This window comes from Rhinatrema bivittatum, chromosome 18 (genome assembly GCF_901001135.1).
Source record: "Rhinatrema bivittatum chromosome 18, aRhiBiv1.1, whole genome shotgun sequence".
NCBI lineage: Eukaryota > Metazoa > Chordata > Amphibia > Gymnophiona > Rhinatrematidae > Rhinatrema > Rhinatrema bivittatum.
The window spans coordinates 14,184,646-14,197,917 of record NC_042632.1 but is presented as its reverse complement, the minus strand read 5'-3'; positions in this window follow the sequence as shown (position 1 = coordinate 14,197,917).

The following is a 13,272-nucleotide window of genomic DNA, read 5'->3' as shown; positions in this document are numbered from 1 at the left end:
CATGTTGGGAATTTTCTAAATGTTTTGTTTCCCTCCAGTTTTGTGCTTGGGGATATTTTTCTACCTTTTTGCTAGCTATGTGCTGTGACCTCCATTCCAGCCACCCAGCTCTCAAAGCAGGAGAGAATTTTCCCATGGATAATGGTGCAAGAGAGCACAGAAGGGAAGTAACTCTTAGGATGGACAAACTATCATCATCTTCCTGATGTTATTTTTTATTTTTGGAATACTGGCTTGGATTATTTTCTTTAAATTGCAGTAAAGACTTCAGTTTCAACTCCAGCTTGGCCTCCAGTTGATTTTTTTCCTCTGTTCTCAGAGCTCTGGTTGCATGGAGGGTCTCTAGTGTGAGTATTGGCTGTGTCCTATGTTTCCCTTGCTCTCTGATGGGACATCTTTGTACCAAGAGGAGATGTTAACTTTGGAGAGTGATCCTCTGATAGTGTTTGACCATGGCACGGGCCCTGAAAGACTTTGTTTCTCCCCATCCAGACCCAGAGCATCCCTGGATGTGGCTAAACTGCCCACACAGGGGACCTGCTACACATGGAATTGTAGTTCTGATTTCCTTTAGAAAAATACTGCATCTCTGTGCAACCAACGAGAGAAAACCAGAACTGGATCAATCTGTCCCAAAAGAAGATCATCTGGGTTTTTTTTCAGGGAGTCCTGCACAGATTTTATTTTTCAGGCCTCTATGAACAATGAGCATTGTTTCATTAACTGCTATTTACTTACAGACATTTGATATTCCGCCTCTTACCAAGAATGGCCTCAAGGTGGATTACAACAAAATTAAGTTGGCAGCTTTATGGTTAGAGCTCAGTGGTGTCCTTAATCAGAGAGTCTCTGATTAAGGCCTTAGCTTAGTGGTACCTTATTCCAAATGTGTGGCACATAACAGCTGAACGCATGAAGTCTTGTACAGGACCATCTGCCAAAGGAGGGGAGGAAACGCAGAAAGCGTACGCAAGCCCAGCAAAAGATAGACATTTGAAAAGGTGCAAGGAGGGTCGAGCTGGGTGGAAAATTGCAGGCAGGCACAGGAGGGCTCATCAGGGCAAAAATGATGCAGAACCAGGAAGCAGACGGTGAAAAGGGGAGAGGCCGGCGTAGACTCTGAGGGGTTTGGGGGCTCAGCCCAGGAGGGCATTTTTTTTTTTTCATTGAGCAGTTAAGCTCAACGTCACTTAACGAGCTATATTTTTGAATGTAGCCAATTAAGTCTATCCAGCCACATCAGGCGATATTCAAAAGAAAGCCATTAATCAAGGATATTCAGCGGGATCTGTGATGACTTATGTAGCTAACTTTAGCTGAATATGTTATCCATTGAAGGATTTTTTGAATATTGGCCAGGCCTCTCCAATTTATTCCTTCTCTCACTTGAAAAAGGGAAGCTACGCGCACCAGGAAGTTGTAAACACACAACAAAAAAGAATGCCAGTGATCTGAGCTGATCCACAGCAGGCCACATGAATTCATTGGAATGCCTCCTAATTTTTCAGACACTGTTACACTGCTCACTACTGTTTGTCAACTTTCATACATCACCAGCTGATGGCAAGGAGAGTGGCTCTCATTAGGAACTGGCATATCCAGCTAGATCTGCATCCCAAAGTGCACGTTTACACACACAGGCTGAGTGGTTACATTTTCCCCTTCTTAAACAGCTTACTTCTATGTAAGCACTGCCACCCTTCAACAGGTGTAACAAAGAAGATGTATACGTTATACGAGAGCAAGTACAGCACAATTACAGTGCTGTACACAAACAGAGAACATTCACTCATTGAAGCACCAGAATACTTTAGTTCTCAGCAGGTCACTTAGTGAAATTCCATTTACATGCAGCCACCATTAATGCTAATATGAAATCCATTTATCTCTTTCTTGATAAAAGTACACAAATTAGTAGGATTTCTGTGGACCAAACCAACTATGAAGGAATCACCAAGGAATGAAGATATCACAAGAAAAGAAAAGCAAATGCCCATAAACAACATTTTTATCAAAACCATTCTATATAACAATTGCATTCATTTTGTATTGTTGTAAAGAATGGAAGGCACTGAGTAGATGGCTCTATTGGTTGTGTACCATGCACCATAAGATCATAAAGCTATTTTACGTATTTTACTTAATTTGATAGCTGATGTTTCCTTATGATCCTATAAATTAATTGTTTTGGAACTTCAATGTGTGCATGAATCTATTTGTAGTTGCTGAGGTAACTCTGTATTTCTTGCTGTATTTGTGTTGGGTGCACCGGCTTCTGGGCTGCCCCTGCGAGCCAGCTCACTCACCTGTCTCCGGCTGGCCCCAAAGTCTCACCACTCCAAGCAGTATGAAGACACTGTCCGCTCATGCGGCCTGAGAAATCGACAACCACCGGAATATTCTGTAGGCACCCGCGTATGGCATGCACCAACATTTAAAGGCCCCATGGCAGGAACAGAGCAAGCCAGTACCTTTTGATGACATCACATGACCGGGTATATAAGCCCCGGCTGTGCAAACCTCCAGTGCCTTAGCAACATGTTGACTCTGCACAGAGTGTGAGTTCCTGCTCCTGTCTTCAGCCTCCTCCTTATCTTCAGCCTTGCCTTGTCCCTCTCTTCTGCCTGCCTACCTTCAGATTCCCAGAACCAATTTTAGCCTGTGACCTGACCAACATTGCTTGTCACCTGCTTTGACCATAGCCTATGACCTGACCATCCTTGCTTGCTGTCTGCTTGACCATAGCCTGTGACCTGATCATCCTCACCTGCTGCCTACCTCGAACATAACCTGCCACTACTGACCATTCTTGCTTGCCACCAGCCCTGACCACAGTCTGATATCAGAGATTCTTCAGCATAGACCCCAGATCCCTTCACCCAAAACCTGTCAACCCCCAGAAACCAAAGGCTTAACCCAAGGGGACAGGAGATGGTAAAGGCGAAATTCCAGCTCAGTATCTGCACCATCTGCTCCAGTGAGAACCTACTGGGCCTTTCCAGTAGGTTGCATCAATCTCACTCCAACACAATGGTCCACAATCCTAACAATTTGCGCTTTTGCCAATTGTTTTTCCTTTTTTTTTTTTTGCTGGCCTGACTAAAGAGATTTTGCTCCATTTTGCTAAGTCTGTTGTATCTTTTCCCACATGTGCTGATTAATTTTCACTCATTCCTTCTATACACAGAATGCTTGTCCAAGATTAAAGATGGAGGTTGTTTGTGGTCATTCACTTTTGTACATTTGGGAGTTTTGATGCTATGCCTGGAAGCCTAAGATAATAGCTTTGTATATGTAATTGTTTTTATAAGATCCATACCTCCTTCAGCCCATGTGATGTACAGTCTTGGCATACCTTGGTTCTTATAGATCAGTTGGTGGGCATGGAAGTTTTCTTGTTTTTACATCCAACTGGTTAAGATGTATTGGGGGCCAGTGTATAATTCCAAAGTGGTATGAGAGCATGAGCATCGCAAGCTGTTTGACTTGGATGTTGTTCCATGCTTATAAAGCACTTTTCAATAGTAGTTTCTGTCTTTTGTAATATTTCTTGATCTTTTCTCTCAGTGATTTGTGTAGGATTGTTGCAAATTTATCTACTCCTAATATTTATATATGCTTTCCTGCTCAAGTTCTTTTATATTATAGTTGTGGGGATCCTCTGGTCGCCCACTAGATGGCTTTAGATCCCTGCCCTAGTAGGTAAAAGGAAAGGGACAGACCATTCTCTGTAGCACCTCCCTGTCTATGATGGATTGTTCTCTACCTATCGGACCGATACAGTAAAATCGTGGGAGAGCGGGCGCCCGCTCTCCCGGCGCACGCACAGGCCACTCTCTCCTGTGCGCGCGATACAGTATTTTAATTTATTTAAATTAGGCCTGGCGGTAAAAAGAGGCGCTAGGGACACTACCGCATCCCTAGCAAATCTTTTTTGATGGAAATGGCGGCTGTCAGCAGGTTTGACAGCCAACGCTCAATTTTGCCGGCGACCTCTGAGTACTCTGAGTTAGGGCCTATCACCTTGGTGCTTGGTATTTTCCTGTGTTAGAGGGGATTCCTTTCCAGGCACAGCCTGCCTGTGAGAATATGCCTCCTTTTTTAAGAGATATTTTTAATTAAGATTTTTCAATTTTGGGATATGCTGATGTGAAGCCATGTACTCTCTGGTGATGGCTTTGCCCTGGATCCAAGGGCCAGGGAGCTGAAGATCTATGAGCCGCTCTTCTAGTCCAGAGAAGGAACAGTAGTGACAGCACCATCCCATCATGAGAACGTTTGCCTTTAAGAGTTTCTCCTTTTGTGTTGTGAAGAGGTTTTTGATCCACCTTTCCTCATCTTGGGGCTGAGCCATAATAGCCTGGTTCCGTATTTCAACCGACCTTTCTTTCAGAGAGGTCACCATCATCAGAAGTTAGGGAAGGAGGAGCAAGATTTAGGGCCCCACAACTGGATCTCTGCCTCAGGGGACCAGGACACAGGCTGGGTGACAGAGACTGAACCTTTGGACTCAGGTGAGATTTTTCCAGGATCCCATCACTTAAAGGATTTACCTGACTCACTGAGACAGTGTATAAACTCAGAAAAGGAGTGGTAAGCTTCATCCCAGGAACCTGAGAGATGGGACACCTACCCAGAGAAAGTGAGACCCTTGTAAGAAAGACAACTGTAATCTGTCATTTTTGGATTGATTACTGGACATCGATTTCTCTTTGAAGAATCAGTAAATTTAATGTGAACACCCAATCTGTGTCCAGCCTGTCTGTCCCTGCAGCACCACATCACAGAAGGAAAAAGAGTGATAGAAATACACACACTGAAAGAAAAGTCACTGCACTACCTGGGCCAAGATGATCTTCCTTTACCCCCACAGAAAGAACCCACACCTTAGTGGCAAGCAGAAGGGGAGTTAATGAAGACAGCCCCAGAAATAAATACTTTTGTGTGCCCTTGGAAATGGTACACTCCATGGAAAAGGGTTACATAGTCTTTAATCAGAGACATGCTTTCAGTTTTGCGTAGTTTGCCTTCCAGGAAGGTCATTTTAACACATTTGTTCAAGCAGAATGTCACTCTGATGTCATCTGAGACATCAGAGTGACATTCTCTTAACTACTTGGAGTTATTCCACTAAATGACAATTACAGGAGTCATAAAGCTTCAAAAAAGTAGAAGGTGTGATGGTATCTGTGGACCTGTGCTCGCCTTTGTCAGGTTGATGCCATATGTTATTAGTGTTCAATAGTACCCTAGGGTACACAAGAAGTGAAAAAGAATGATAGCAACATAGTAATGACGGCAGAAAAAGACCAAAATGGTCCATCTAGTCTGCCCAGCAAGCTTCCCAAGGTAGTAACTGCCGCTCCGTGCAGGTTACCCCCATGTTTCTCTTAAGGGTAGTAACTGCTGCTCCGTGCCAGTTTAGCTTTTTTATTTATTCCCATCTTTTAGCCTTTTAGGGATCCACAGTGTTTATCCCATGCCCCTTTGAAATCCTTCACCATTTTAGTCTTCACCACTTCCTCCGGAACGGCATTCCAGGCATCTGCCACCCTCTCAGTGAAGAAATATTTCCTGACATTGGTTCTAAGTCTTTCTCCCTGGAGTTTCAAATCGTGACCCCTAGTTCTACTAAATTGTTTCCAATGGAAAAGATTTGTTGATGATCATGGATCATTAAAACCTTTCAAGTATCTGAAGGTCTATATCATATCACCCCTGCTCCTCCTCTCCTCCAGGGTATACATATTCAGGTTCTTCAACCTCTCCTCATAAGTCATTCGATGGAGACCACCCACCATTTTGGTCACCCTTCTCTGAACTGCCTCCATGCTGTCTCTGTCTCCTTTGAGATACGGACTCCAGAACTGAACATAGTACTCCAGGCGAGGCCTTCGTTGGAACTACGCTCTGGACCGATTACTGGCTTTGACCTTTGCTTCGTTGGAACTACGCTCCGGACCGATTACTGGCTTTGACCCTTGCTTCATTGGAACTATGCTCTGGACCAATTACTGGCTTTGACCCTTGCTTCATTGGAACTACACTCTGGACCGATTACTGGCTTTGACCCTTGCTTCGTTGGAACTACGCTCTGCACCGATTACTGGCTTTGACCTTTGCTTCGTTGGAACTACGCTCTGGACCGATTACTGGCTTTGACCCTTGCTTCGTTGAACATCTTGGTCTGATTAATGGCATGGACTCTTGCTCTGCTTACCTCGCCTAGCTTTGCCACCTGCCATGACTCCAGCTTGTTCCAGACCGTGCCTCTGATTCCCCTTGGTCTTGTCAGGCTTTGACCTTCTGCTGCCTGGGCGTCACTTACTCTTGTTCCTGGCCCATCCTTGCCGCCCGGGCTCTGGATCCCTGCCTCTTCCGGATCTGCCTCGGTCCTCCTGATACCTTCGCTGGTTCCTGGCTACCTGCTACAACATCCACCAGGAGTCATCTGATGGAGGCCCGCCTAAGACCAGCCGGCCCCAGCACCCAAGGGCTCAATCTGCGGGGAACAAGGGATGGTATAGATTGGTCGGCCTCCATCTCCTGGTATGCTCTGCCTCCCAACGGTGGGGACCCATGGGGCTTGCTCTACGGATAGCGTTAACCCCACCTCAGACCAAGGGTCCATCACTAGCGCAACAACATCTAGCTTTCTGCTGAGTGGAACTAGCAGTCATCAGCAGAGAACTAGCATGGATGTGGTGGTCTCAGATGAGCTTGCTGAAAAGGGAAATATAGGTTTTGAATAAAATTGGTGAGAGGATGCAGGCTTGTGGCACCCTACAGGAGAGAGTTTGTGGATCTGAGAAAACTGCTCCTAGAACAAGAGATTGGGTGTGTTTGGATAGAAAGGAGGTGAACCAGAACAGAGCTGGGCCTGTAACTCCCAGATCACTTAGTTACAATGTTATGGTCTATTATACTGAATGCTGCTGATAGATCCAAGAGTATTAGCAGAGCTGAATGACCAGGATCAAGAAGTAGGCTGAGTACATTGACTAGACTTATCAGTTTGGTCTCAGTAATGTGATGGGAGTGGAAGCCAGAATGAAAGGGATCCAAGATATTGGTGGCAATCAGAAAATTAAGAGTTGATCTTGCTTAGAAAAGAGAGATTTGGAAATTGGGCTGTAGTTATAAGGCTTATTCAAGGTGGGTCTGATTTATTGTTCTTTTTAGACATCTCAGTAATTGTGGCTCTGATAGTGAAACATTGATGATGGTTTGGATGTGGTGAAGTAGTCCAGGCCTTTCTTGTTGGATTAACCATGGGCAGGGATCTTCATTGCTAATATTTAGAGAGTATGGTGTCCACATCTTCCTCTTGCACTAGGGTTGAAGATTGTTAGTGAATGTTTTGGAAGAGATTGTTGGTTTGTGAAAGGTAACCTTCCAGTTTTTTGCTTTTCAAAAAGAGATGAGTGAGAAGTAACCCTTGAACAAACATCTTTGATGATTTGCAGCAGAAGAGTTATATGGTTTTTTTTGTTTGTGTAGCGGACTCTACGGTCACGCTACCAGTAAGATCTGGGTGAGCCCTTAGTTCAGTTAGAAGAGAATAGCTAAGAGTAGAGATAGGTTCCATTTAAATGCAGCTCCTCCCTTCGAGGAGTCTGCAATGGCCGCCCCCTGAAAGTCTATTTAGGAACTCTCCACAGTGAGCTCGAGAGGCAGTCCCTTTAGGTTTTCAAAGAGTGCAGAGAGGTAGAAGAGTTTAGCTTTTGTTGTTTTCTGGCCCAGTCATAAAAGCAGGCTAGCCCACCCTGTGGGTCCTGACCAGGATTGGGGGGGGGGGGGGGGGTTCATCCAGTCCACTCACTAGCTGGTTGGGATATCCCTTCAGATTGTTTTGAGGGTTTTGAGATTTTCTGTGGTAGGAGACTTGTGAGACACCTGGGACTTTCTTGAGCACAGGGATTGAGGAAACCTGTGACTGGGACTTCCAGGAATAGGGAAGACCTGTCCTCTGTACCCTCAGAGAGGGAGGGGGTGACAGTGACCTGCTACAAGGAACACCTCTGGTGTTAAATTCAGTTGTTTGAGGGAAAGAACGTTTGTTACAAGATCCAGGAGGAAGGTTTTGGCTACCCCTTCCTTCCTGCCAGGAGCAAGAGAACCACCTGTTTCAAGGCAGGTCCTTTCCATCAAGGATCCAGAGAAAGCACCAAAAAGACTGAGCAAGATCAAGGAGATTCTGAAGATCTGTCAACTGTGAGCAAAGGAAAATAACATCGCTGGGGACACCCATCCCGTGTTCACCACCCTGGGGAGAGAAAGAGAGGATCCACTCTCTGTGCCACAGGCTTTGCTATTTTTATCAACTTGGAAGGGATTCTGACCATCCCAAAGACCCTGCTCATCTGGGAGCTGCACTTCATTTTAAACCAAGAGAGTGGATGCTTTCCCTGCCCTGATAGAAGTGAGTCCCACAAAGACAGAAGGAAGAGACAGCAAAGGACCTGAAGAGAGATCTCTATGGTGCTGCAGCTTGAGTTTTGTGACATTCACCAGTGTTTATCAGTAAAGATTTTTATTTTGGACACTAATGAAATGGCTCCAGAATATTTACTTCAGCACTCACTGCACCCACGTAAAGGACAGAGATCCTCTCCCGGGGAAACTATATACCTCAGGGAATGAGTAAAGAAACACCCGTCTCATCGGGACCTGAGAGGACTTCTTTCTTCCCCTAGTCCAAAGAATCCACACTCAGGCAAGTAAAGGAAGTAGAAGAACTAGTCAGGGTTCCTGCCCCAAAAGAGTACAAATAACTTTATGGCCTCACCTGTGCTGGACTTGCACAACAGGGTGGGGTTACATTTGTTTCTTTTTAGATCTTTATTTACTAATTTTTCAATAGTAAACTAAGAATACACTTGAAATAGAAAATGTATTTTTGTTTGTTTTTATTGATGGTGTGTTATTTTGTTTAAAAGGTTTATGAATGTGAAATTGTTACCCGTTTTGATTGTTGAGAAAGACAGAATAGTAATGTTTTTAAAATAAGTAAATAATAAATTATGTTGTCAGCATTTGTTTTTTTCTAGTTTTGACTCTGATTTATGCCACTTTTATTTTAGTTTCTTCCCCATTCCCTTTAGCACTTTTAATCTGGTGTAAACTAAGGGGTTGGGTTAGAGCTTTGATGTTAACAATTCTATGGGGGGAGATTTTGTGTTTGGCCAGTTTAAGGTCTGAGTTTCAGTTCTGTACTAGATGGTCATGGATGGTGTTCCACTATAGCTGTGGATGCTGAGGTGGAGTGTTCCTTTATTGATGAAAGACTCTAAAGAAAGGACACTAGAAGTAGTTGAGATGTTGGGCAGACCAGTCTAGAGGTTTCATCCAACTTAGTTTTCTGGGTTCGAGAAAGTGTATTTGAAATCGTAGCAGGTGGAGGTCTGTCCAGGAGAATTTAGATGTCTGTATATTCTTGATTGCCTTTTCAGTTAGAGCTGGAGAGGAGCCAGAATCCGATCTGGGGTATGTCCTGCTGAGTGGGTTGTCTGTTTATTAATTGGACTAAGTCTAGGTCATTTTTTGTGGTTAGGAATTCTTGTGGGAGGTCCAGTCCTAGTTCATCTATATGGACATGGAAGTCTCCTAGAATTATCATTCTTTGCTGTGCTAGGATGATCTCAGTGATGAAATGAATTAGGTCAAAGGATTCAGAGGAGGTTGTTGACGGGAAGCATAACAGGAGAAGCCTCCATTTGGGATGCACATCAGCCTGGAGGAAGATGTTATCAGCATCATTTGGTTTTCATGTGGCACTTTGTGTCCAACCTAAAGAGTTCTTTTGTATGACTGCTATCTCTCTCTCTTGTCCCAGTGAAAAGCATGGGCATGTGTGGTTGTGATGGCAGATTTAGTAGAGTTTGGGCGACTCTTCATCTTGCATTCATGTTTCTCTGTGAAGTAGAGAATCTTCTCTGAGTCATCAAAGATTAGGTCATGTTGTAGGTCAGTTTTCTCGGAGATGGATAGAGCATTTAATAAGAGTCCAGTGGTCTTATGAGGAGCAGCATGTATAAAGACTTTGTCTATCCTATGTGGGTAGATGAGTCTTCTGCATGGGTTCTTCTGCCTCCATGGTGTCTGTATGTAGTGTGGAAAGCATGTTCACTGCCCAGTGAAAACAGTAATTGGGAATATTTTGAAGAGGGGATGAGGTTAAATGTGGTGTACCACACATTATCTGGTGGATCTAAGAGGTCCCGGAAATGATGTTGGAAAGTGCAGGGACCTCTTAGATGTCAGTAGTTGAATTATTGGAAAGGTTTAATGGACCCATTATGGTTGAAGCTTAATTCCTGAGATGCCCTGCAGGAACAGGGATCAGGACTCTCTCTGCTGCAGTGCTGCATTGGCAATGTGGCTGTGCTGCTGAATATATGAGTTAATTTATCTGGATAAGCTAACGAGCTGAGCTGCACAGTGGCTGAATATTCACCTCAAGAGAAACAGCAGCATAATATGTGATATCCTGCCACCAGGCTGGATGCGTGATCTGACCAGGGCCAATATGGGCAGCCACCAAAACCTGAAACATGGCTCTGATGATGTACTTTCCATAACCTGAATCTTTACTATTATTATTATTTTGTAATGTTTGATTTCATTTATATTGTTTCCTTACGTTTTTAAACATTCCTTACATTGCTTTGACAATATACATAGAAGTGTTTTGCCAATACAGTAATCTGAAGCTGAATGTGAGTGCTGAAACCTGTGATCAGCAAATAAAATGAAGGTTCCAGCAAAATGTAACTACTGAGTATAGAAAACTAAGGCCGGAGTTTTTTCATATGCCCCAGTAATAATGTGAATCTCTCTCCCTGATCAACCCAGAACACAAAGGATGTGAAACCCCACCCCAGTGTGCAAGTCCTGCATGGCTGGGTACACATAAGAATGTGTTACTCTTCGGGGCTGGAACCCTACCTTATCATCCCTCAACCTCACATTCCAATGGAAAACATGGGATCATTCACCCAATTACAGCTTTTTGGGAGGGAAAGCTGAAATGGAAAGAGATGCTATGCGTATATACAGGTAGGCTACTATTAACATGTGAGTTAACTTGGTTCAAATAGAGACAGCGACAAAAGAGTAAAAATCTAATTTTCATTATGCAGAAATGTTTCTTCTGTCTGATTACCAACCAGAAAGCAATATTTTCAAAATTAATACAGCTAGTCCTGGTTTTACCCCATTGCATGCAGGGACTTGTAGTTCTTAATTATGCATTTCTTAAGAAAAGCCAAACTACAAGTCCCTGCATGCAGTGGTATAAAATCAAGATTGGATCAACCTGTCCTGAAAATCCGGAGCCAGGTGGCAGCCCTAATCTTTTAACTGTCCCAGGTGAAACAAAGGAATTGTGTTCTATCATCAACTTTTCCTTTTCAGGTATTTCAGGTCTTTATAAGAACATAAGAAACTGCCATGCTGGGTCAGACCAAGGGTCCATCAAGCCCAGCATCCTGTTTCCAACAGAGGCCAAAACCAGGCCACAAGAACCTGGCAATTACCCAAACACTAAGAAGATCCCATGCTACTGATGCAATTAATAGTAGTGGCAATTTCCTAAGTAAACTTGATTTAGCCATTAATGGACTTCTCCTCCAAGAACTTATCCAAACCTTTTTTGAACCCAGCTACACTAACTGCACTAACCACCTCCTCTGGCAACAAATTCCAGAGCTTTATTGTGCATTGAGTGAAAAAGAATTTTCTCCGATTAGTCTTAAATGTGCTACTTGCTAACTTCATGTAATGCCCCCTAGTCCTTCTATTATTCGAAAGTGAAAATAACTGGGTCACATCTACTCGTTCAAGACCTCTCATGATCTTAAAGACCTCTATCATATTCCCCCTCAACGGTTTATTTAAGTTTGCATTTCTTCTATTTACTTTTCTACAATATTATTATTAATTTTTTATTATTAATTTCAAAGAGATTTACATATAAGCAAATCAAGAAAACTCCCCCATTACAACATTTAAAAAATAATGGGGGGGAGGGAAGCCCCTTATTAATCCAAGAAAATAAACACCTTGTACCTTGGGGGAGTAATAAATGTGCAGTGAAAGGGAGGAGGGCCAGCACACAAACAGGCCGATACAGTACAGTGCGCTCCAGCGGCACGCATTGTTAACTCACATTTGACACAATAGCTTTACCCCTTATTCAGTTATTCCCGCGCAATTCAGTAAGTAAAATGTGCAGCCAAGCCGCACATTTTACTTTCAGAAATTAGCGCCTCCCCAAAGGTAGGCATTAATTTCTGCCGGCGCAGGGGAAGTGCACAGAAAAGCAGTAAAAACTGCTTTTCTGTGCACCCTCCGACTTAATATCATGGCGATATTAAGTCGGAGGTCCCAAAGTAAAAAATAACTAAAAAAATTTTAAATCAGCCCGCAGCTCGCGGGTTGGAAGATGGACGCTCAATTTTGCCGGTGTCCTGTTTCCGAACCCGTGGCTGTCAGCGGGTTTGAGAACCGACGCCGGCAAAATTGAGTGTCGGCTGTCAAACTCGCTGACAGCTGCCGCTCCTGTCAAAAAAGAGGCGCTAGGGACGCGCTAGTGTCCCTAGCGCCTCTTTTTACCGCCGGGCCCTAATTTGAATATTTTTTTTTACTGAATCGCTCGCCCGCTCTCCTGTGAATTTTACTGTATTGGCCTGAAAGGAAGAAAAGAAAAAACAAAAACACTGGAGCTATGAAACCCCATTCTATCCCCAGACCTGAACCAGAATCCAACCCCATCCTTCAGGACAGATTAAGGGAAGAATCATGAAGAAACAGCACCAAATGAGAAGGGCATAAAACCACAGAGCTATCCCCCTTCTAATTAAGGCACTTGCTTGACATGGCGGAAGGCCTTTCTCCTTAATTGAGCGGTCTTTGCCACGTCTGGGAGGATATGAATTTCTCTCTTAATTCCAAGAAATCAGATCGTCGAATCTAAGAAATCAATTCCCCCTGTCCTACAGACTATTTTCCATGTCCTGAATCACCAGAATACAATAATTACAGAAAATGATTAAATGAATCCTATTCTAAATCCAGAACTATATTTTTACTCCTACCAATCATTTCTAAAGCACTTCTAGATGTCTGCAGCACTATACAGGTGCACATGTGAGAGAGTCCCTGCTTCCTGGAGCTTACAATCTACTCAAGACAAAAAGATATGACGAGCATGAGTCTGGGGGAAGTGCATTTATTGCAGAGAAGTGGTTAAGATTTAAAAGCAGGCTCTGA